Here is a 23,541-nt window from a genome sequence, read left to right on the forward strand (position 1 = left end):
ACAGAACATAATGAGAAGCTACTTTAAAAATCTGTATTCCAACAAAATAGAAACTACCAAAGACATTGACAAATTTCTAGAGACATATGCTCCTCCCAAACTGAACCAGGAGGACATACACAATTTAAACAGATCAATATCAAGCAATGAAATAGAAGAAGCCTTTAAAAATCTACCATCCAAGAAAAGCCCAGGACCAGACGAACTCTCAGCCGAGTTCTACAAGACCTTCAAAGAACTCATTCCAATACTTCTCAAAGTATTCCAGGGAATAGAAAAGGAGGATACCCTACCAAACTCATTCTATGAAGTTAATATCACCCTCGTACCCAAACCAGGAAAAGATACATCAAGGAAAGAAAATGTTAGACCAATATCCTTGATGAATATAGATGCAAAGATCCTTAACAAAATACTGGCAAACCGTATCCAAAAACATATTAAGAAAATTGTGCACCACGATCAAGTGGGGTTCATCCCTGGAATGCAAGTTCAACATTCGTAAATCAATAAACATAATCCATCATGTCAATAGACTTAAGGATAAGAATCATATGGTTATTTCAATTGATGCAGAAAAAGCGTTCGACAAAATACAACACCTCTTCATGCTCAAAACACTAGAAAAAATAGGGATAGTAGGAACATACCTGAACATTGTAAAGGCTATTTATGCTAAGCCCATGGCCAACATCATTCTTAATGGAGAAAAACTGAAACCATTCCCCTTAAAAATGGGAACAAGACAGGGATGTCCTCTTTCTCCACTTCTATTCAACATTGTCCTCGAAACTCTAGCCAGAGCAATTAGGCAGACTAAAGAAATTAAAGGGATATGAATAGGAAAAGAGGAACTTAAACTGTCACTATTTGCGGATGACATGATTCAGTATTTAGAGGATCCAAAAAAATCCTCCAGAAAACTTCTAGACCTCATCAATGAATTCAGCAAAATAGCAGGCTATAAAATCAACATGCATAAATCTAAAGCATTTTTATACACAAGCGATGAAATAGCTGAAAGGGAAATGAGGAAAACAACCCCATTTGCAATAGCCTCAAAAAAAAAAAAAAGTAAAATACTTGGGCATGAATCTAACCAAAGAGGTAAAAGATCTGTACGATGAAAACTACAAAACATTGAAGAAAGAAATTGAGGAAGACCTTAGAAGATGGAAAGATCTCCCATGTTCTTGGATAGGCAGAATTAATATTGTCAAAATGGCCATACTACCAAAAGTGCTATACAGATTCAATGCAAGTCCAATTAAAATCCCAATGACGTACCTTACAGAAATAGAGCAAGCAGTCATGAAATTCATTTGGAAGAATAAGAAACCCAGAATAGCTAAAGCAATCCTTAGCAGGAAGAATGAAACAGGGGGTATCGCAATACCAGAACTTCAACTATACTACAAAGCAATAGTAACAAAAACAGCATGGTATTGGCGCCAAAATAGACAAGTAGATCAATGGTACAGAATAGAGGACACGGACACAAACCCAAATAAATACAATTTTCTCATACTAGACAAAGGTGCCAAAAATATGCAATGGAGAAAAGACAGCCTCTTCAACAAATGATGCTGGGAAAACTGGAAATCCATGTGCAAGAGAAAGAAACTAAACCCCAATCTCTCACCCTGCACAAAACTCAACTCACAATGGATCAAGGACCTTGAAATCAGACCAGAGACTCTGCATCTTATAGAAGAAAAAGAAGGTCCAAATCTTCACCTTGTTGGCTTAGGGTCAGACTTCCTTAACAGGGCTCCAATAGCACAAGAAATAAAAGCAAGAATCAATAACTGGGACAGATTCAAACTAAATAGCTTTCTCTCAGCAAAGGAAACTATCAGCAATGCGAGGAGAGAGCCTACAGAGTGGGAGAATATCTTTGCCACTCATACTTCAGATAGAGCACTAATTTCCAGAATATATAAAGAACTCAAAAAACTCTACACCAAGAATACAAATAACCCAGTCAACAAATGGGCGAAGGATATGAATAGATACTTCACAGAAGATCTACAAGCAATCAACAAACATATGAAAAATGTTCACCATCTTTAGTAATAAGAGAAATGCAAATCAAAACTACACTAAGATTCCATCTCAGCCCAATTAGAATGGCAATTATCAAGAATACAAGCAACAATACGTGTTGGAGAGGATGTGGGGGAAAAGGTACACTCATACATTGCTGGTGGGGCTGCAAATTAGTGCAGCCACTCTGGAAAGCAGTGTGGAGATTCCTTAGAAAACTTGGAATGGACCCACCATTTGACCCAGCTATCCCACTCCTCAGCCTATACCCAAAGGACTTAAAATCAGCATACTACAGAGATACAGCCACATCAATGTTCATAGCTGCTCAATTCACAATAGCCAGACTATGGAACCAACCTAGATGCCCTTCAGTTGATGAGTGGATAAAGAAACTGTGGTATATGTATATACAATAGAATATTACTCAGATATAAAGAATAATAAAATTATGGCATTTGCAGGCAAATGGATGAAATTGGAGAACATCATGCTAAGTGAGATAAGCCAATCTCAAAAATCCAAAGGATGAATGATCTCACTGATAAGCGGATGATGACACATAATGAGGGGTGGGAGGGGTGCAAGAATGGAGGAAGGAGGGACTGTATAGAGGGTAAAGAGGGGTGGGAGGGGTGGGGGGGAAGGAAACAATAACAGAATGAATGAAACATCATTACCCTGTGTAAATGTATGATTACGCAAATGGTATGCTGTACTCCATATTCAAACAGAAACAACATGTATCCCATTTGTTTACAATAAAAAAAAAGAAATCAAAGATTTGCTTCTCTAGAGTGTAAGACTTATCAGACACCTGCAAAAAGATCGTGTGATACCAATGAAAATACAGACATGCAGCCCAGAGAGTAAGACAGGATAGAAACCCCGAAAGAGACCCACATACTTCAGGAGACCCGATTGATCATAGAGTAGACTTTGCAAGGCCAGGGAAAGGGCAGATCCCTCATCAGTGTCCCCGAGATCATTGGTCATCCACAGAGAAGACACCTCCACCTCAGTGGTGTGTTGGAATCTTCAAGAATACATTCCAGGTGGACGAGGCTCTAAATGTGCATAGGGAATAGGGGTTGCTGCCCACCGATCCTCTGCTCTTTACCCCATTCGTCCACTGCGATCACCCACCACGTGCCAGCATATGCCTACTTTTTGAGTGCAGATCCCTCACTGACTGCCACCTATCATCCGTCATTTGCCCGTTTGCCTGCCTCTTACCTGCCCATCGCCCGCCTTTCATCTACCCATTGATGATTGACCAACTTCCACCTGCCCACAGTCCACCATTAGCCTGCAGACCACCTGCAGACTGCCTGCTGCCCACTGTTGCCTGGAAGTCCATTGTCACAGTACCCGCAGGTTTGGTTACACGTGGCTGCCGCCATCTTGGGACGATAGCCAGGACATGCATGTTTGTCGCCGTGGCCACCACCATCTTGGGGCAGTCTGGGGACTCAGACCAGGGCCTAGAATATATCGGGGTACCTGCAGGTCTGGTGGCACCTGAGAGCTGTCTGCTCGGTGTGGTAGTGGCTGCCATCTGGCTGCCTCTTTGCAGGGCCACTCCTTTCTGTGAGCATATCCCTGTTGGTCTCACTGCAAGTTGAAAGGGCACTGAGACCTTGGGACTGCAGCAAGACAGGGTCTGGGTAGCTGAAGCCCAGGTCCATCAGATTACAGCTGGGTTCGCATGGGCCAGTCTGGGTCTGGCAGGCCTGTGGAAAGCCGGAGACGAGGGGCCGTTCCCCGGGGGGAGCAGAGGTTGGAGGAACTGGAGAAAACTGGGCTCCCTCCAGCTCAGTGAGGCTTGAGGCGCGCAGGGATGGAAGGGGCCAGCTACACCGGGTGGGAAGACGGGAAGAGGGTGTGAGGGCATCCTGCTATCAGCTCACCCACCCAACCGTCTGGTACCCACGGGACTGGAGCTAACATCAAACTTCAGACAACCCCACCTTTCAGTGGAGAAGGGAAGCTGAGAAAATCTTTGAAGCAATCATTCAACTTTCCATTGACCCTGTCTGAGACCGTCCTCCTTTTTTTTAATTTTAATTTTTTTATTTTTCCACCCCGTCTCCTACCTCTACCATCTTTGAATCCAAGTATTTTTCATGCATCAATTTATTGAGGAATGGGATGTCTGGATAGTATAGGACGGCTTTTTTTGTGTATTCCTATATTTTTAGATTTTTAGTTTTGTGTATTCCTATATTTTTTAGTTTCTATTCCCCCCTCACCTCCCTGTCTCCCTGGATTCTCTCTCTCACTTCTCTCTTACTAACAGAAAACCTCTATTAATTCCTCCCTTGCTCTTACTATAAATTTTTACCTCTGTCTTCTCTCCCTCTCCCTCTTAAATATCACATCTTAGGCTACTTCTGCTCCCTCATTGTCCATCATTTGAAACGGTGAATTAAACCCTTTTAGCAAACTGTTTATATTGTAGATAATAATTGAACACTTCATTTCTGTCTTTTGTGACAAATAGGAGTCATTTGGTTTAAGGTGGTATATTGTTTGCACTGGCTGCTGTCAAAATTAGTCTCCCCCTTAAAGGTGAGGTACTGGACACCTTCAGGGACACTGGAAGACCACAGGGTAGAATCGGTACTGCCTCAGTTCCATACCGCTAGGAGAAGACACACAACAACATGAAAAAACAAGGAAACAGAGTGCCTCAGACAAACCAAGATGTTCCAACAACAGAATCCATAGACAACTCAGTAGAAGAAATGTGAGAGACAGAATTTAGAAAATACATAGTTAGGCTGATCTTTGAAGTAAAGAATGGTATTGGAGAGCAAACACAGGAAGTGAAAGATCACTTCAATAAAGAGGCAGAGGTTATTTAAGGAATCAAGCAGAAATCCTCAAAATGAAGGACTCATCCTATGAGGCTAGTATCACCTTTATTCCAAAACCAGAAAAAGACACGTCAAGGAAAAAAATTCAGACCAATATCCCTCGTGAACATATAAGCAAAAATTCTCAATGAAATTCTCACAAATTGCATACAAAAACATATTAAGAATATCAAGGTTGGTTCATCATACAGAAATCAATAAATGTAATACATCACATCAACAGACTTAAAGACAAGAATCAGTTCAATAGATGCAGAGAAAACTTGACAAAATACAGCACCTCTTCACGTTCAAAACACTAGAAAAACTAGGGACGGTAGGAACATACCTCAACATGGTTAAAGCTACCTATGCCAAGCCCACGGCCAACATCATTCTAAGTGGAGAAAAACTGAAAGCATTCCCTCTAAGAACTGGAACAAGACAGGGATACCCTCTTCCACCACTTTTATAAAACCTGGTCCTTGAAACTCTAGCCAGAGCAATCAGACAGATGAAAGAAATTAAAGGGATATGAGAAGGAAAAGAAGAACTCAAACTATCACTATTTGCTGATGACAGGATTCTATATTTACAAGCTCCAAAAAATTCCACCAGAAAACCTCTAGAACTTATAAATGAATTCAGCAGAGTAGCAGGATATAAAATCAATAGCCATAAATCAAATACATTTTTATACATAAGTGATGAATTCACTGTAAGAGAAATTAGGAAAATTACCCCATTCACAGTAGCGTCAAAAAAATAAAATACTTGGGAATCAATCCAATAACAGAGGTGAAAGACCTCTACAAGGAGGCACAAAAATCAACTCAAAGTGGATCAAAGACTTAGTTAGGCACTAGAAGAGCGACCCTGTGCCTAATAGAAGAAAAAGTAGGCCCAAATCTTCATCATGTCATTTAGGACCTGACTTCCTTAACAAGATTCGGAGAGTGCAAGAAGTAAAATTAAGAATCAATAAATGGGATGAATTCAAACTAAATAGCTTCTTCTCAGCAAAGGAAACAATCAATAACATGAAGAGAGAGGTTACAGAATGGGAATCTTTACCGCACGCACCTCAGATAGAGCATCAATCTCCAGGATATATAAAGAACTCAAACTTAACACCAAAAAAACCCCCAAATAACCCAATCAATAAATTGGCTATGGAACTAAACAGAGACTTCACAGAAGAAATACAATCGATCAACAAATAAATGAAAAAATGTTTACCATCTCTTGCAATTAGAGAAATGCAAATCAAAACTGCTCTGAGATTTCATCTCACTCCAGTCAGAATGGCAAATATCAAGAATACAAGCAATAACTGTTGGCGGGGATGTGGGGAAAAGGTACACTCACACATTGTTGGTGGGACTGCAGATTGGTGCAACCACTTTGGAAAGCAGTATGGAGATTCCCCAGAAAACGTGGAATGGAACCACCATTTGACCCAGCTATCCCACTCCTTGGTTTATACCCAAAGGACTTAGAATCAGCATACTACAGGGACGCAGCAACATCAGTGTTTATGGTAGCTCAATTCATGATAGCAAAACTATGGAACCAACCTAGATGCCGTTCAACAGATGAGTAGATAAAGAAAATGTTACATATACACAATAGAATATTACTCAGTCTTAAAGAAGAATGAAATTATGGCATTTGCAGGTAAATGGATGGAACTGGAGAATATCATGCTAAGTGAAATAAGCCAATCCCCCAAATCCAAAGGCCAAATGTTTTCTCTGATAAGCGGATGCTGATCCATGGGGGGTGGGTAGGGAAGAGTGAAGGAACTTTGGATTATGCAGAGGGGAGTAAGGGGAGGGGAGGGGCAGTGGGGACAGGACGAACTGTAGATTGAGACAGACATCATTGCCCTATATACATGTATGAAAAAAAGTTTTAAAAAATATTTATCACTGTCAAAAAAGATAATGAAAAAAATAAAAGTAAAAAATAAAAAAATGAAAATAAAGGTCCATCAACAACTAAAAAAAATTATATATATACATATATAAATATACATATACATATATTCATACATAATATTTAATAAATATACATACATTTATATATGTATATATTATATATATATATATATATATATTTAGAAAAAAGAAGCATGGTAATCAAATACCCTTTATTCCCAGAGGCCTGTGTATTCCAGTACTGCCGCTCCTGCACCCTGGGGTCAGGTTCGGGTGGCAAGCGGAGTCGGTTCTCCCCGTTGCACACGTTGTCGACAAGCAAGGGAAAAGGTCAGCGTGCTCCTGTGACAAGGACTGCAGCTGGGGCCTTGGGTCACTCACGCGGGTTGTGGGCAGATGGGGAGGGTTGCAGACAGACATCGGGCGGGTTTAGCGACTGGGGTTCCTAGACCAGTCCGCCGCGCACTGCAGGCCCCGCTCCTTGGGAGCTTAGGAGCAGGGCCACCCCGCACGGAGTCGGTCTTGGTTTCTACTACCATTCTCCCGGACAGCAAGCAGCGCCCTCGGAGATGGCGCGGCAGGACTGGAGAAGTCTGTGGAGCAGACTCCAAATCAAGTGCACCAATTCTGTCTTCCTCCACGTGGGCTGCGGGACCTCTGCCCACGGGGTGCGGTAGGAATAGCAGAGGCAGGATCACCTCACAGGGAAAAACCTGCCTGCAATCATCGCTCAAGGTCAGCCCCAGCCCCACGACCCCCGGGAGGTCTGTACACTTGAGGAACCGAAGGTGCTTGTCACCTCTGTGGTCTTTCTCTGCACTTTTCAGAAACGTGAAGGTCGGGATCCGGCGTGGTGGCTCATTCCTGTGTTCCAGAAACCCAGGAGGCTAAGGTAGGAGGATCCCAAGTTCCAGGCCAGCCTCAGCAATTTAGCGAGAGCCTGTCTCAAAATAAACTAAAGGCCTGGGGATGTGGCTCAGTGGTAGAGTGCTTCAGGGTTCAATTCCCAGTACTGAAAAAAGGCAAAAGAACACCGAGAGGAGAGGGGAGGAGAGGGAGAGAGAAGGAAAGAAAGAAGGAGAGGGTCGGAGGGAGGGCAGGGAGGAAGGAAAGGAAACGCGAAGTTCGGGGCTGGCCTCCCCTGTACCTGCCTGCTCACCTCGGCTAGTAGAGTCCAACGCAAGCCAGCACAAGCCCAGGCGCGCTGGAGGCGGGGCGTGGGGCCGCCCATCCCAGGTGCGCAGCTCTGAGGAGGCGGGGCGTGGGGCCGCCCATCCCAGGTGCGCGTCTCTGAGGAGGCGGGGCGTGGGGCCGCCCATCCCAGGTGCGCAGCTCTGAGGAGGCGGGGCGTGGGGCCGCCCATCCCAGGTGCGCAGCTCTGAGGAGGCGGGGCGTGGGGCCGCCAATCCCAGGTGCGCAGCTCTGAGGAGGCGGGGCGTGGGGCCGCTCATCCCAGGTGCGCAGCTCTGAGGAGGCGGGGCGTGGGGCCGCCAATCCCAGGTGCGCAGCTCTGAGGAGGCGGGGCGTGGGGCCGCCAATCCCAGGTGCGCAGCTCTGAGGAGGCGGGGCGTGGGGCCGCTCATCCCAGGTGCGCAGCTCTGAGGAGGCGGGGCGTGGGGCCGCCCATCCCAGGTGCGCAGCTCTGAGGAGGCGGGGCGTGGGGCCGCCAATCCCAGGTGCGCAGCTCTGAGGAGGCGGGGCGTGGGGCCGCCAATCCCAGGTGCGCAGCTCTGAGGAGGCGGGGCGTGGGGCCGCTCATCCCAGGTGCGCAGCTCTGAGGAGGCGGGGCGTGGGGCCGCCCATCCCAGGTGCGCAGCTCTGGGGAGGCGGGGCGTGGGGCCGCCAATCCCAGGTGCGCAGCTCTGAGGAGGCGGGGCGTGGGGCCGCCCATCCCAGGTGCGCAGCTCTGAGGAGGCGGGGCGTGGGGCCGCCCATCCCAGGTGCGCAGCTCTGGGGAGGCGGGGCGTGGGGCCGCCAATCCCAGGTGCGCAGCTCTGAGGAGGCGGGGCGTGGGGCCGCCCATCCCAGGTGCGCAGCTCTGAGGAGGCGGGGCGTGGGGCCGCCAATCCCAGGTGCGCAGCTCTGAGGAGGCGGGGCGTGGGGCCGCCAATCCCAGGTGCGCAGCTCTGAGGAGGCGGGGCGTGGGGCCGCCAAGCTCAAGGAGCATGCGCAAGAGCGCCGGCGTTGGGTGCTGGGGAGCCACCTCGTCTGCTAGACGCCCTCGTCTGCTAGACGCCCGCGTCTGCGCTGGAATGGTGGTGCGTGGAGGCCAGTCCCAGGGACGCCGAGGACGCAGCGCTTCTGCGAAGTGCTCCCGCAGAGCGCACGCCGCGTTAAAAGGCCGGCTTGCTCCTGTGCTCTGCGGGCAGCTGAACCTGGATTTCCGATGCAGGCTTTCCTGCCCGCGTTGGGAAGTGGATGCAAAGCCAGGTGGCAGGCCACGGAGCTGCAAGGTACCTTCTGCTCCGCCGATGTCAGAGTGTGTAGCGGGGACGCTGGGGCGGGGCCCGCGGGTCAGCTTCTGCAGGGACACCGCCTGGCCTGCCTCATTGCCCATGCCTCAAAAAGTGCGCAGGTTGCAACTCTGGCAGCCGAGGTACTTCCACTCCGAGTGCACCGTTTGTCTGGGGGAACAGCTGGCATGACTGCTGCCCTTTGCCCTTAACCCCGATGACCGCTCCCGGCTGCGCCTTTGTCCCCAAGTCGGACTATCCAACTCCGAGCATCCAGCCAACAGGTCGGCCTCGGAAGGCTCCCGCGGTGGACGAGGCACGGTGACTGAGGATGGCATCAGGATAGCATCCCTTGGTGCCCCTTTACCAGGCGAGCATGCCAGCTGGTTGTGGTTGTGCACTACTTGCTGGGTGGGGTCTCGACCATCTGGATTTTCTAGACCTTCCATCCAGGGCCTCCAGATAATAAGCGGAGACTCCCCATCCAATGTGGCAAGTGGGCTGGCTCCCGTCTGGCCCTTGCTTGGTGGAGAAGAAAGCTGGTCCCAAGGAAGTACTGTGCACACAGGAGCAGACTGTGTTTTTGTTTGAATGTAATTGGTGAAAACGGCTTCGTTTGTTGTTTGTTTTTGTGGTGTTGGGGATGGAACCCAGGGCCTCCAGCATGCTAGGTGAGAGTTCTGCCAGGAGCTATAGCCCCAGCCCAGGTATTGGTTTTTAAAAATCAACAGGGGTTTAAAAGAAATTTCATTTCAAGCTCAGCCAAATCTTTTCTTAAAATAGTTTATTATGGAAAACTGTCACAGTAACTCAAAGAAAAGGGTGAAGCAAGTTTGTAAATTATCCAGTAGAAATGTAAGTTAAAATCCTGAACATGTTTTACAAAAAAAAAAAAAAAAAAACAAAAAAAAAACAAGGTCATCAAAAGCTGGGACAGGTGAGAAACTGGTAGTCAAGAGGAGCCCCAGGAGACAGGATGGCAAATGTCATGTGCTGCCCTGGAGGGGTCCTGGGGCAGAAAAAGGATCTGGGGCAAAACTAAGGAAATCTGGACAAAGTCTGACTTGAGTGAATTCTGCTGTGTGCACGCAGGCCTGTGAGTGGGAACAATGTGCCATGCTATCGCAGGATGGCAACCACACAGAACGTTGAGTGGGGCTCACAGGGACGTTCTGCACCATCCCTGGGACTTTTCTGCAAATCTGAAACCATTCTAGAATTATAAAAGCTTGTTTAGAATATCCTTTTCAGGAGTGAAGAGGAAAGCCACCGAATGTGAGAAATTTGCAATTGACAACATGAAAGTTAAGATGGCTGCGGAATGGTCGGAATAAAGAGCAAAAGTTCTTCTGTAAGCTTCTGGAATTTTCCCAAAGGGGTAAATTTTCTAGAACTGGATCTTCTAAAGGGAAGAATTTTCTGGAAGCTAACAATACTTTGCAAGGTTTGAGAAAAACTAAATTGGCCAGTTTAGCTGGACTTAGAAAATTTACACCCACCCAGGACTGAGTTAGTCTCTAAGCTCTGGGGTTACATTAATCCTGTTTAACTTCTCCAAAGAATATCCTTTTTTGTTATGAAAACCTCTGACCTGCTGTACCTCTGTGGAACCTTCATTCACTCTCTAGTTCAACCTGAATTTGAAAACTGTATTCTGCTCCAGAATAAAATTCTCTTTGCTTTAACCTTGTTTGTGATTTCTTGGTTTGCATATAAATATGATTGATAAGGGATTTATATCAGCCAGGGTCTAGCTGGATGAAAGCAAGTATACCATTTATTTGAACATAGAGCAGTTAATATAAGAAATAGTAGGTAAGTCCAAAGTAGTTTGATATATAACTTTCAGAATAAAAAAAGAACACATCTTAAAGGTAGCAACTGCAAGGGGTGACCACCACCCCTAAGGATGGGGACCAAGGCATGAATTTGGATGGATGGGAACCTAAAGAAGCCGAGGTGGGTCCCCAGGGGGTGTGCTGGCTGCAGTTAGGCTTGGAACTTCTCTGCGGAAAGCACAGTCTCCCAGGGGACGGGAGAGGAGGGGAAGGGGAGGGTCGTGAGCTGGAGTGGAATCCCATGCCTGCAGCAGTCCTTGCAGTGGATCCACTACTTTGTATAACTATAACGCTCTAAAACCAACCCACAGGGTCCCAGGTGGTCTGGACCTAGATCTCAGAGGAGGGGCGCCAGGGAGCCGGCGCTGGTGTCCCTGAGCAGGGCAACATGATAAAGTGATTTTAGGCACACTGGAAAACTCCAAACTAGACCCAGCTGCCTCAGGAAACAACTGCAAGCAAGCAGACAGCACCCTGGGCTCCAGAGTGAGGAAGTGCTGCCGGGGACCCTCAGCCCAGGACAAGCCTGGAAGCAGAAGGGAAGAGAACAGGCAGTGAGCTCCCCTCCTCTGCCAGCCGACGCCTGGCCCCTCTTCTGATGGAGCTGCATACGGAGACACAGGCCAAGGTCAATGAGGCTTGCAGGGCCACTGTCCCTGCCTCACAGAGCAGAACATAAAAGATGCACAGAGCCGCGTTGGGGTGAAGGGCAATGTCACCTGGTGAGTGCATCCCTCAACCTATTTGGCTTCCATGTACCTTTCCTCACGACTTTGAACTTCCACAAAACAAGAGCAAAACAAAAAGAGTATGAACTCTGCATTTGCACCTCAGGACACAACTACCTTTCCTACAGGTGTGAAAGTCTGCTCTTCCCCAGGGAAGAGCTGGCGAGTTCCCCCAGCCTGAGCTCCCCGTTCTGGGCCGTGAATTGCTCCTTATCTCTCCTGCCCGGATATTCTTTTACCTGAAACTGAATTGCAAAGTGAACTTTCAGCAACAGTTACCGAACACAATAAGGGGAAAGAGGAATAAAAATATAGCTAGGTGTAATCGAATACCCAGTTAACAGGCAGGGGAGGCGTGGGGAGCCGGCACCAGGTCAGCTGACAGAGACCGCACCGTTCACCTCCGGTTCAGGCATGAGCTCATCTGTGAGAGAGGACCTCAAGCCTCAGGTGGTGTCCCCCAGGGGTGGACTGGTCCAGTCCACTGAGCAGGCTCTTCTGGGTCAGAGGGTGTGGGGGGAGGCTGGTGACTTCATGGGCAGGGGCCCATTGTGTCATGTCTTGCTCAGGAGTGAGGCCTTGTGGAGAAGCAGCGTCACAGAGGACCACCATGGTGGTCAGCAGACATTTCCTGAGCACAAGGATGGGGGATCCAGGGCAGGGACGGCTGCACATTTGTAGCTGGAATCCACGTGTATTGCAGAAGAGGACTGCCATCCCTGCCACGTGGATGAAGTCCGTGACCTTGGTGGCTGCCCCTGCTGGCCGCTTCCACAGTCCATGGTGCCATGTAGGAGGTCAGTGATGGCCGGTCAGGCAGTGACTGGGGGCCCGTGTTGTGGTTGGGGCTGAGCCTCCACCTCTCCCACCACAGGGTACCCGCCGCCTGCACCAGCACTGGACTGTTTAGGAAAAGAGACAAAGACCTCTCCAGAGCAGGGGATTGTGGCCAGCTGAGCACCGAGACCCCCGGGAGGCCGCCGGTGGATGTGGCACCCAGTGCAAGTGTCTCCTCCCCGGTGTCCAGCAGGTCACTGTGCTCCCAATCCCCTGCCCCCGAGGCTCCTGAGCAGGCTCACGGGAGGGAATGGGGCTCGGATAAGAAACCAAGTGCCAGCGCAGAGCAGTGGGTTGGGTGAGGGAGCCGATCGCAAAGGCCCACAGCCCTCTGCATGGGAGGTGCAGCGAGGCAGAGGCGGAGGCGTAGGGGTCGGGCGGCTTCAGGCTGCGGGGGAAATCAGGGGTGTGGTGTGTGAGAATGGCGGATCCTATGGTCATATCTCAACACAGCCGTTTTTAAAAGAGAGTCTGGACAGCGGTGGAGCTGGCCCAGCAGGTGCAGGGGCCTGGGCTTGATCCCCAGCTCTGGAAACAAGAACAACAACCAAAAATGTGCTCATAACTTGCTTGGGGACATCCCCAGACACTGTAAGGACGCCCAGCACTGTCCCTTCATGAAGGCAACAGGAAAGTGAACAAACCCTGTTGGAATGAGCATTTTTGCAGCTCAGGAAATTAACCTATGGCTTGTAGCAACTGGAGGGATGTTTATTCAAAAAGTGTAGCTGAAGCCAGGTGTGGTGGCGCACACCTGTGATCCCAGCGGCTCGAGTGGTTGAGGCAGGAGGATCTCAGGTTCAAAGCCAGCCTCAGCAACTGAGCAAGGCCCTCAGCAACTCAGCCAGACCCTGTCTCTAAATAAATATTTAAAAAAAGGGCTGGAGATGTGTCTCAGTGGTTAAGCACCCCTGGGTCCATTCCCCAGTACCAAAAAAAAAAAAAAAAAAAAAAAAAAAAACCAACTAAATCTTGTTAAAAACAGCAAACTCTGGTGTTTCTGTGTCCCAGGCCTGGCTCGCACACCCTACAGAGATTCTGAGAGAACTGAGGTACCACCTCCCATTTCCCTGCTTTAGAGCAGCAGTGTCTACAGCAGTGTGCTCAAGGCTGGCTCTGCCCTAGTGTCCTGGTGTGTGTGCACGGGACAGACGACCTGCCTGCCAGTGCACAGGTTTTTGTTTGTTTTGTTTTTGCTTTTGTTTTTGGTACTGGCAATTGAACTCAGGGGGTGCTCCACCACTGAGCCACATCGCTGGCCTTTTTTTTTTTTTTTTTTTCAAATTTGGGGACAGAGTCTTGCTGAGTTGCTGAGGACCTTGCTAAGTTGCTGAGGCTGGCTTTGAACTTGTGGTCCTCCTGCCTCAGCCTTTCTAGTCTCTGGGAATGATGAGGAGTTTTGAGAAAAAGGGAAATAAAAAAAGATTTTATCACTTTGCTGGCAAAGGAGAAGGGCCGGGGGACTGGTGTCACGGAGGCTGCAGTGTTGACTGCAGGGCAGAGGGCTTTCCAAAAGAGGGCTGGCCAGGCTGGCTTCCCGGCAGCGTGACCAGTGGATCCAATCAATGTTTAACGTGTGTCCTTGAAAGAGCCGTCGTTCCAGTGTCCAGGCCTGGAGTTTCTCCATTCCTGTGGACGGAGAGTAGAAGGGCAGGTAACTGGACTGTCCAGGAGCATGTTGCTCCTGCTTCTCCCATGGCTGCAGAGGGGAGAGGGAGAAGAGGAAGGGAAAGGGTCAGTTTTAGAGCACGCTGCCAAAGGCCCAGCAGCACGGCAGGGGCTGTTGTTTATAAGCCGGAAATCAGGTTGCAGGCGGGATCACGGTTCCTGCAGAGGTTCTGGGGTTTTTTTCCTCTGGTGGTAGGGAGAGATCAAACCCGGGCCTTAAGTATGCGAGGCAAGCTCTGGGGAGTTTTGTTCTGGTGGTTTCCAGCGACGTTCGGACTTCTTGGCTGGGGCTTCCTCGCCGTCCCTGCCGCTGTGTGTCTTTAGACGAGAGCTCTGCCTGAGCTACACCCCAGCTTCTGTGCGTCCCTAATAAGGATTCAGCATTGGATTTCGGGCCTACTCAGATAAGCTAGGATGATCCCTTCATTTCACAAGCCTAAGTTAATTACATTGGCAAAGACCCTTTTCCCAAATAAGATCACGCTCTCAGAGGTCGGGGATTTGATGAGGGCCTGTATCTCTGGAGTCCACCATTCACCCCACTATGAACCCTAGCCTAGAATTTGGTGGTTCAGGGATGGACTCTCTGGTGAATCTGGGATAGATGGTTTGGCTAGGTCACAACTAAAAGCAAGGAGAAAGGGGCCTGTTTTCGGGAGTGGGCGGAAAGGCCAAACAACAAACTACATTCTCCCTGCAGTGCGCTCAATGGCAGTCTCTGGAGAGCCCAGAGACGGGGAAGGAAGAAGAAGAAGGGGGAAGGGTCAGGGAATGGCCTCTCGCTGACCATGGCCCTGCGACGGCGTCTTTAGATGGCTGAAAGAGAGCGAAAACCTGAGATTCCTGAAGCTCAGTTCTAGGCAAGAGGTGCTGTGGCTGAGGGAGAGGTGTGGCCTCCCCGGGGCCAGAGCTCGGGGTGGCCTCTGGCAGGGTGTGCCCGGCTCCACCTGCTCCCGTGGGCCCAGGGCTTCAGGGGACGGGGCACTTAAGCTCTCCCGGTGCACTGCCCCCCGCGTCCCATCCTGGGTCTTGTGGACCAGCCTCTCCGGGGCCTGGCGCTGGGCTGGAGAGCTCAGGCCTGGGCAGCTCCAGTGTGGGCCTGCTTCTCGCAGCGACGGCCAGGGTGGGTGAAGTGTCCTCCTGGTCAGCCTCTGTGCTGCCTAGCTTTGCTCTGCCTGGAGTGGGGCTGGGCCACCTCTGCCGTCTGCTGCTGACCCTCGGGGCGTTCATGCTCCCTGCCGCAGCCGGGCATTTCCAGGCTTTTTTTTTTTTTTAGTGCTGGGGATCGAACCCATGGCCTTGGGCTTGTAAGGCAAGCACTCTACGACTGAGCTGTCTCCCCAGCCCCCATTTCCAGGCTTCTAATGGCAACCCTCCTTCTGACCATTGCAGCGTCTGAACTAGGCAGCCACCAGAATATCCTCCTCCACAGACGGCTCATCTTCCCACCCTGGGAGGTCGAAGTGGTCGCCGTCTCTCACCAGGGCTTACCCTCTGCCCACCACCAGCAACCAGCTGGGCAAAGGGCAGCCAGACCCTGAGAGCTGGCTGCAGTTGACTTCCTGGAGCCCTCTGGGCACCAACACCAAGAGGGGAGGGCTGGGGTAGGAGGGCACTGGACACTAGGGGCCTGGAAGGATCCACTTTGCCAGGAGGATAGGTGGTCAGGGTGACTAGCACGTGTCAGGCCCCTCCTGGACTGTGGCTGGACAGGGTCCCTGCCTCTCTGGCCACAGTGGTAGGAGGTGTTGGTACTTTGTGTTGCAGGTGTCTGGTGCCAGTAACTGTCAGCAAAGATCAGAGTGTCCAGCCCTGGAAACAGAGATGTTTGAGGCTTATGTGGTAGGACAGCCAGGAGAACTTTTTTCTTGCTTTTCCTCTTCTTCTTTTTTTTTTCCCATGGATTGAACCCAAGGGCACTTATCCACTGAGCCACATCCCTAGCCCATTTTACTTTTCATTTTGAGATAGGGTCTTGATAAGTGCTGAGACTGGCCTCGAATTTGTGATCCTCCTGCCTCAGCCTCCTGAGTCACTGATATTATAGGCATGCGATACTGTACCAGACCAGATCAAGAGAACTTTGACCTGCATCTTGACCTTGAGGAGACAGGAAGTTGAAGGGGAGAAGAAATAATAATGACATGCTGCCTGGCAAGACTCAAGTTAAAATGTCCCTTGGGTGGAGGTGCTGGCTCTTCTTGGTGTTGCAGGATGTGCCTGCCACCATGGGGTCCACCTGTGCTGGGGTTCACCTGCGCTGGGGCCCGGGTTGGGCGTGTGAGTGGGAACCCCTGAGGGTCACCCCCAGGTTTGCTCAGAGACAGTGTCAGGCTGGAGGACCCAAGACAGCTAGTCAGGCTTGAGCCAAAGGTCCCTGGTGAGGAAGGCGGGGGGCTGTCCAGAGTGCCTAGCCTGTGCGGCACCCATTCACCAACTGTCCACCCCTGTGAAGAAAGTCTACCTCCTGCCAACCGACCCATAGGGGCTCAGACAGCCGGGAAGTTCTCCTGGAGGGAAGCCCTGGGCTTCTGAGGACCAAAGCAGGAGAGGCATGAAGTTTTTTTTAGGAAACCCTCAGAACCAGGACTCCCTAAGTGCTAGAGATGCCAGAACTTGGAGGTTACCCTGAGGGGTTTCAAGCCCCTGGAGACCTCCCCTACTGGCCTCTCCATCCTGACCAGGCCACTGCCACCTGGAAGGGGTCTGAGATAGGGGTTTCTGCCTGATCTGGCCCTGGGCCCAGCAGAAGCTGTGGCTGGAACCTTATCTTCTCCCACCAGGTGGAGCCAAGAACCCTGTGGTGGCCCTGGCAGCTTCCTCCCTGGGTGCCAGCCAGCTGGGTGGCCCTGTGTGGCTCATTCACAGGGGAACCTCTGCTAGGCTAGGGAGGTCGACCTGTTGACCTGATGAAGCTCAGGATGTGCAGTGGGGAGAGTGGGCACTGTGGGGCTGGGCTCTGCTCAGAAACAACATGGTGCTCTCTAGACCACCCAGGAGGCAAGCGGCTGGGGCCAGCAGTTTCTGCTGTCCCTACACATCTGACACCTCCTTCCTGCCTCTGGCAAACCTGAGCCAGCTCTGTTGAGCAGAGTAGATGTTTAGGAAGCATTTTCTGGATGGAATAGAGGGATAGATGGATGGGTGCATGGGTGGGAGGATGAATGAGTGGGCACATGGATGGATGGATAGATGGATGGCTGGGTATGTAACTGAATGGGTAGGTGGGTAGATAGAAGGGTAGGTAGATGGATGGGTTGGTGGGCAAGTGGGCAGATGCATAGGCAGGTGGGCATTTGCCTGCCTCTTGCCTGTCCGTCGCCTGCCTTTCACCTATCCATCACCCACTGCCCGAGGTTCACCTCCCAATTGTCTGACAGCTGCCAGCAGACTGACTGCAGACTGCCAGTGGAGCGCCAGCTGCCTGCTGTCGCCTGGAAGTTCACTGTCACAGTACCTGCAGGTTTGGTTACACGTGGCTGCCGCCATTTTGAGACAACAGCCAGGCCCTGTAGGACCCCTGGCCGGACTGACTGAGTCCCGTCTCCAGGATCCTTCAGCCCGACCCATCACTGCCTGTCTCCAGGGCCCTCACATCGACTGACTGCTCCCTGCCGCCAGGCTCCCCAGACCAACTGACTGAGCTGTATTACCGGGACCCCAGACCGACTGATTGTAACCGGCCTCCAGGATCCCACAACCACACCAAACACACCGGACCTCCAGGACCCCTGCCTGACCAACCGCATCCCGCCTCCAGGACCTCCTGCTGACCACGTCCACACCCTGAGCTGCAGCTCCCCATTTGCCAACACTTTTGGAAGCTAGAGCGGCCATCTTGGATAATCCTGGAAGCGGTAGCTCCCATCTTTAGGTGGGGCAAATCCCACCCTGAGACGCTGCTGGAGGCTTGAAGCTCATTGTCAGGTACCTCTCAGGCATCAGGCTGCTGAACTCTGGGAGGTTTGAATACTATATGACTGTTTTGTGTAGATTTTCTTTTTTTCTCCTTATTGAAAAATTTTAAGTTTTTATTTCTTTACTTTTCTCACTCTTTTTCCTTTTGTTTACCTGTTCCCTCAGAGTCTCTTTCTCCCTTTTCTCATGCTAACAACCAACTTCTTTTGATTACACTCTCACTCTTTCTATGATCTAGAACTTCTATATACTCTTTCTTATCTCATTAACAGCCACACTCTACATCCCTCTGCATCCTCTTTGTCCCCCATTAGAAACTGCAGACCTTATTGCAAATCTGTTTGTTATACTGTAGATAATAATTGAACTCATTCTGTTTATTATGAGAATATTGTTAACATCCTCATGGGGCTATTTGGTCTAGGGTTGCATACTGTCTGAACTGGGCACTGCTAATATTGATCTCCCCTTAAAGAAAAGGTTTTGGAAACCTATAGGGTCACTATAAGCCTATAGGAAGGAAACTGCAATACCCCAGATCTGCACTGCTAGAGGGGAAGATACATGAACAACATGAAATACAAGGGAAGGAAATGATCCAAACAAACCTAGATTTTATATTAATAGAATCCAGTGACAGTGTGGTAGAAAAAATGTCAGAAAAGGACTTCAGATTATACATGATTAAGATGATTCGTGAAGCAAAGAATGATAAGAGAACAAATGCAGGCAATGAATGATCACACCAATAAGCATTTGAAAGAGCAACTGCAGGAAGCAAAAGATAATTTCAACAAAGAGATAGAGATTCTCAGAAAAAAAATCAAACGGAAATCCTTAAAATGAAGGAAATAATAAACCAAATAAAAAAACTCAATTGAAAGCATCACCAACAGATTAGACCACTTGGATAGGCAGGTGGCTGGATGGGGGGGTAGATGGACGATGGATGGACACATGGAGGGTGGATGAATGGGTGAGTGGATGGATAGATGGGTGGGTGGATGGGCGGGTAGGTGAGTGGGTGGAGGTCTAGACTCATGCTGGGCACTGTGCTAGGTGCTGGGAAGACAGGGAGGAGGTCACCCTACACCCAGATGGACATCACATGGTCTCCAATCAAGATGTGGAGGGCATTTAGGAGGCCAGGAGATGGTTTCCTCAGGAGGCCCTGACCAAGCTGGGTTTTAGGAGACATACACATTTCCGGAATGAACCCACTGCTCACTTTAATTAATTTAAAAAAATTGGTACTCAATTCCATTTTTGGCAAACTTTTAAGTGTATTTTAAACAACTTGGGCATGATAATCTACTTTTTCAACTGTGAGGTTTATGCAACCTAAATATAGATCGCATGCTTCTGATCTATCCTTTAGGATTCAAATTGAAATGTACTGTACGTGTAAAATACAGAATAAACTTTGAAGACCGGAAAAGGTGGTGTAAAGTGTCTCTTCATAATTTTTTATTGTTGATATATTAAAATGAAAATAGTCAAATATTGGATTAAACAGTATATATTATCAGAGTTGATTGCACTGGGATGAAGTGCAATCAAGAAGTTCTCGCTGGTACCTGCTGCAGCCTGAGGAAGCATGGTGTTGTGCTGGGTGAGCAGCCACACACATCGTGACTCCAGTGCTGCCAAGGGATGGATGGGCACGTCCGCGGAGGTGGGAACAGATTAGTGGTTGCTAGGGCGGGCCTGGTGGTTCAGAGGAACTGTGTGTCTTTGGGAGTGATAAAAATGTACCAGGAACCAGGCAGGGTGGCGCACACCTGTAATCCCAGTGGCTGGGGAGGCTGAGGCAGGAGAATCGGGAGTTCAAAGCCAGTGAGGTGCTAAGCAACTCAGTGAGACCCTGTCTCTAAGTAAAATACAAAATAGGGCTGGGGAGGTGGTTTAGCAACCGAGTGCCTGAGTTCAATTCACAGTACCAAAAAGAGAGAGAGAGAGAGAGAGAGAGAGAGAGAGAGAGAGAGAGAGAGAGAAAAGAAAAGAAAAGAAGAAAAAGAAATTGTTCCAGGAGTTTGAGCTCCTGCGCTGTGGTCCCTTGGGGAGGCGTCCCAGCAGGGGGTGGCTCAGCTCTTTGGCTTGCTGACTTACTGCCCTGGGGGGTGGCATGGTTAGAGGAGACCCGAAAGGGCCTCGCTGGGTTGAAGGGCAGCCCTGGGCATAAGGAGGTGCCATGAGGCTTGGGGTCAGGCTCTCCCTGGCTGTTTCCCATACCGGCTGCCTCCCTGCCAATCAAAGCCGGCACTTCCATCAACCAGAGTAAGCTCAGCTGAGCGCCTGTGAACATGCCTGACAGGAGCTGAATGGGGCTTGGTCCTCCTCCAGCTGACCAGGCCCCCACTTCACCTGCCTCTAGGTAGGTGCTGTCACCAGAGAGCTCCTGAGGAATCCGGAGTCCCTCTGCTCTCTGCCACTGGGTCTCATGCTGACCAGTGAGTTTCATCCCAGACCCATCCTCCCTTCCCTGTGGCCTGGATCAAGGAACCCTGCACACCCAGTCCTCTCAGAAGCAAGGAAAACTTCAGGCAGGCCCAAGCAATGGCATATGGCAGCAAGACCTCAGGCCACAGTTGAGGGCACAGGGCACGGATTGTGGTATTTGATTTAATTTTGAAAGGGGAAGCAACGAGCAACAAAAAAAGTCTATATTTTGCCTTTTCAAATGAAATGTAAAAAATCTCACACCCATCAATCCAGTCAGGCACACTCTGACTCCATGGTGGGCCAGATGGTCTTTTTCTACACCTATAATTTCCCGGGAAATTGTGACAGCTGAATTTGCATGATGTAGCTCCAAATGGAATTTGCAAAATGTGTGTGTTCGTGTGGTTTGGACGCGGGAATGATTCCTTCCCCTAGTCACGGTGGGGAGACTGAAAACACTCACTTCCCTTTCCGCGTGGGCAACGCGGGGACTCAATAAATATTTTCTAGATGGAGGATGAACGGAGGGATGATGGGGTTGGAGGGGAGGATGGAAGGATGGATAAATTCAGAGACAGGAGGATTGGAGGGAGGGAGTGGGGAGAAGGGACTGGGGGCATGGAGAGCAGGATGGAGGGAGGGGTGGGCTGAGGGATGGGTAGCGAGATGTGGGAGAAGAGGTGGAAGGTTGTGGAGGGAGGGACGGGGGTGGGTGAATGGAGGGTTGGACCCTGACCTCGGGGAGCTCCTCTGGACAAGCTTCTTCTTAGGACCTTGGTTGTGGACGAGGGATCCCCTAGCTGTGGCCCTTTTGCTGTAAAGGACTGAGGCCTGCAGTGAGTCCTGGGGTGTGGCCGGGGCAGCCGAGGCTGAGAGGAGCCCGGATGGAAAGATCTAGTCTGGGCGAGTGGGTGTGCCTGGAGAGCTCCCGGCCGGTGCTGCAGCATGGGTCACCTGCCATATGTGAACAGAGAATCTACTTCCTGTGCAGAAACTGGCCCGTGGTGCCAGAGGATGAGGACTGCAGCTCAGTGAGGGCAACACACTGCAGAGGCCGGGGAGGGGCAGAGCAGGCCAGTGCACACTCGGCTTTCTCTTGTGTTGCCTCCCTTGATTTAGCCATGTCATTGGCGAAAACAGAAGTCAGCCTCTCAGCTGGAGGTCTTGGAGAAGATGGATTTCACCTCCAGACCTGGGTCCCCATCCTGGCTCTGCCAGGTGCAACCCGGTCCAGTTCCTCTCAGGGGAAGAGTCCCAGGCAGAGGGAGAGCAGGTGCAAAGGCCCTCAGGTGGGGGCTTGTGAGGCAGGTGGGGTCAGGGGTGGGGAGGCTGTACCGTGAGGGCTGGCCTGGGGAAGGGCTCCCCCCACAGAGGACTCCCTTTTGGGTGGGACAGTGTCAGGGTCTCTCCCAGGTTTGACTGGATCTTCGCTGGCTCCTGGACCTATGGGTGAGTGTGGGAGCAGGTGACTCCTGTTGAAAACCTGAGGAGTGGGAGTCCGGACCTGGGTGGAAGAGGGGCCAGGAGGAGTGAGGAGCTAGGCAAGATGGGAAAGTGGTCCCTGGGACTTGCTGATGGACTGTTGCTGTTGTGGTCCACTGAGAACACAAGGCGTTTAACTCCTTGGTGTTCACGGCTGACATGTGCTCCAGGCGGACTTGGGTCCCCAGGGTGGACCTCCGCCTCCACGGGGTCCCTCTTTGCCATAAGCAGGCTCCATCCTGAATCGTCAGCTGAAGCCTGGGTTCTCTCTGGAAGCCTTGCCACCTGCTCCTAGGTTGCCCTTCTTTGCAACCTCTTCCATGGCCTGCAGTCCTCCTTCACATTTGGGAAACTCGGCTGGGGTCCCCCCGCCCCCGGGTTTTATCTGCTTAACTCGCCTGGGAGTCATTCACTGGTAGTCGTGTAAGTGGGTCCCGGGGAGATCGTCTCCAAGGTGCATGGGTTGGGGAGGACTCTTGCCCCCTGGAGTGTGCCCCGGGCAGGCTGCAAACAGGACTGAGGGCAGAGGGTACAGGTGGGGTGGGCTTCTGGAATAGCATCTCCTTGTTAGCCCTGAGTTGACGCAATTCTGACCTGTTGTCATGCCCAGAGCAAGCACTGGGAGCAGTTTCCATTCCTTCCTTCACATCCACCCCCTCAGGGTCTCCTCTCCAGGTCAGGAACTGGGAACCATGGAGACCTTGTCATTGGCCCAACAGTGGAGGCCTGGTCTCCAGGGTAACCCCCAGATCCCTGGCTCCTCAAGGCAGGGCCTCTCCTGGGAGCCTCTGGGTGGCCAGCTGTCCGCTCTATCCTCAGCACCACCAGGGGGCAGCAGATGAACATCTGCAATGTCCAGGGTGTGCCTCAGTCCCAGACCTGGTGTGGTCTTGGTTTGTTCTCTGCCCAGGCAGGAAAGCCAAGGGCAGGACAGAGGCCCCTTTCTTGCTGAGGGAGCTACCTGGGTACAGACACCGAGACCAGAATGGGGCAGTGCTAGCAAGGTGCTGGGGGAGAAGCCCCTACTGGCCCGACACTGGGCCAGGCCTCTGGATAATTTATCCAGTTCATTCCTCATAAGCAAGTCTGAGGGAGTGAGTGGGGGTCCCCTCACTGTTGAGGGGAGGCAGGAGCTTCCTGCTGGAGGGCCAGTGCCAGGCTCTCAGATCAGGCTGAAGCTCTGGCCTGGCTCTTGTCTTTGCAATTTCTCAGGGAGAGGCTGGAGGGGGTCTGCCTTGGGTGAGGACAGCTGGACCGTCCTCCCTGGGGGAGATGGCTTCTCTGTAGCTGTTCACAAAGGGGCCCCTGTTCACTCAGAGGCAGATGCCCAA

This window comes from Sciurus vulgaris (assembly GCF_902686455.1).
Source record: "Sciurus vulgaris genome assembly, chromosome: 15".
In the NCBI taxonomy this organism is placed as follows: domain Eukaryota; kingdom Metazoa; phylum Chordata; class Mammalia; order Rodentia; family Sciuridae; genus Sciurus; species Sciurus vulgaris.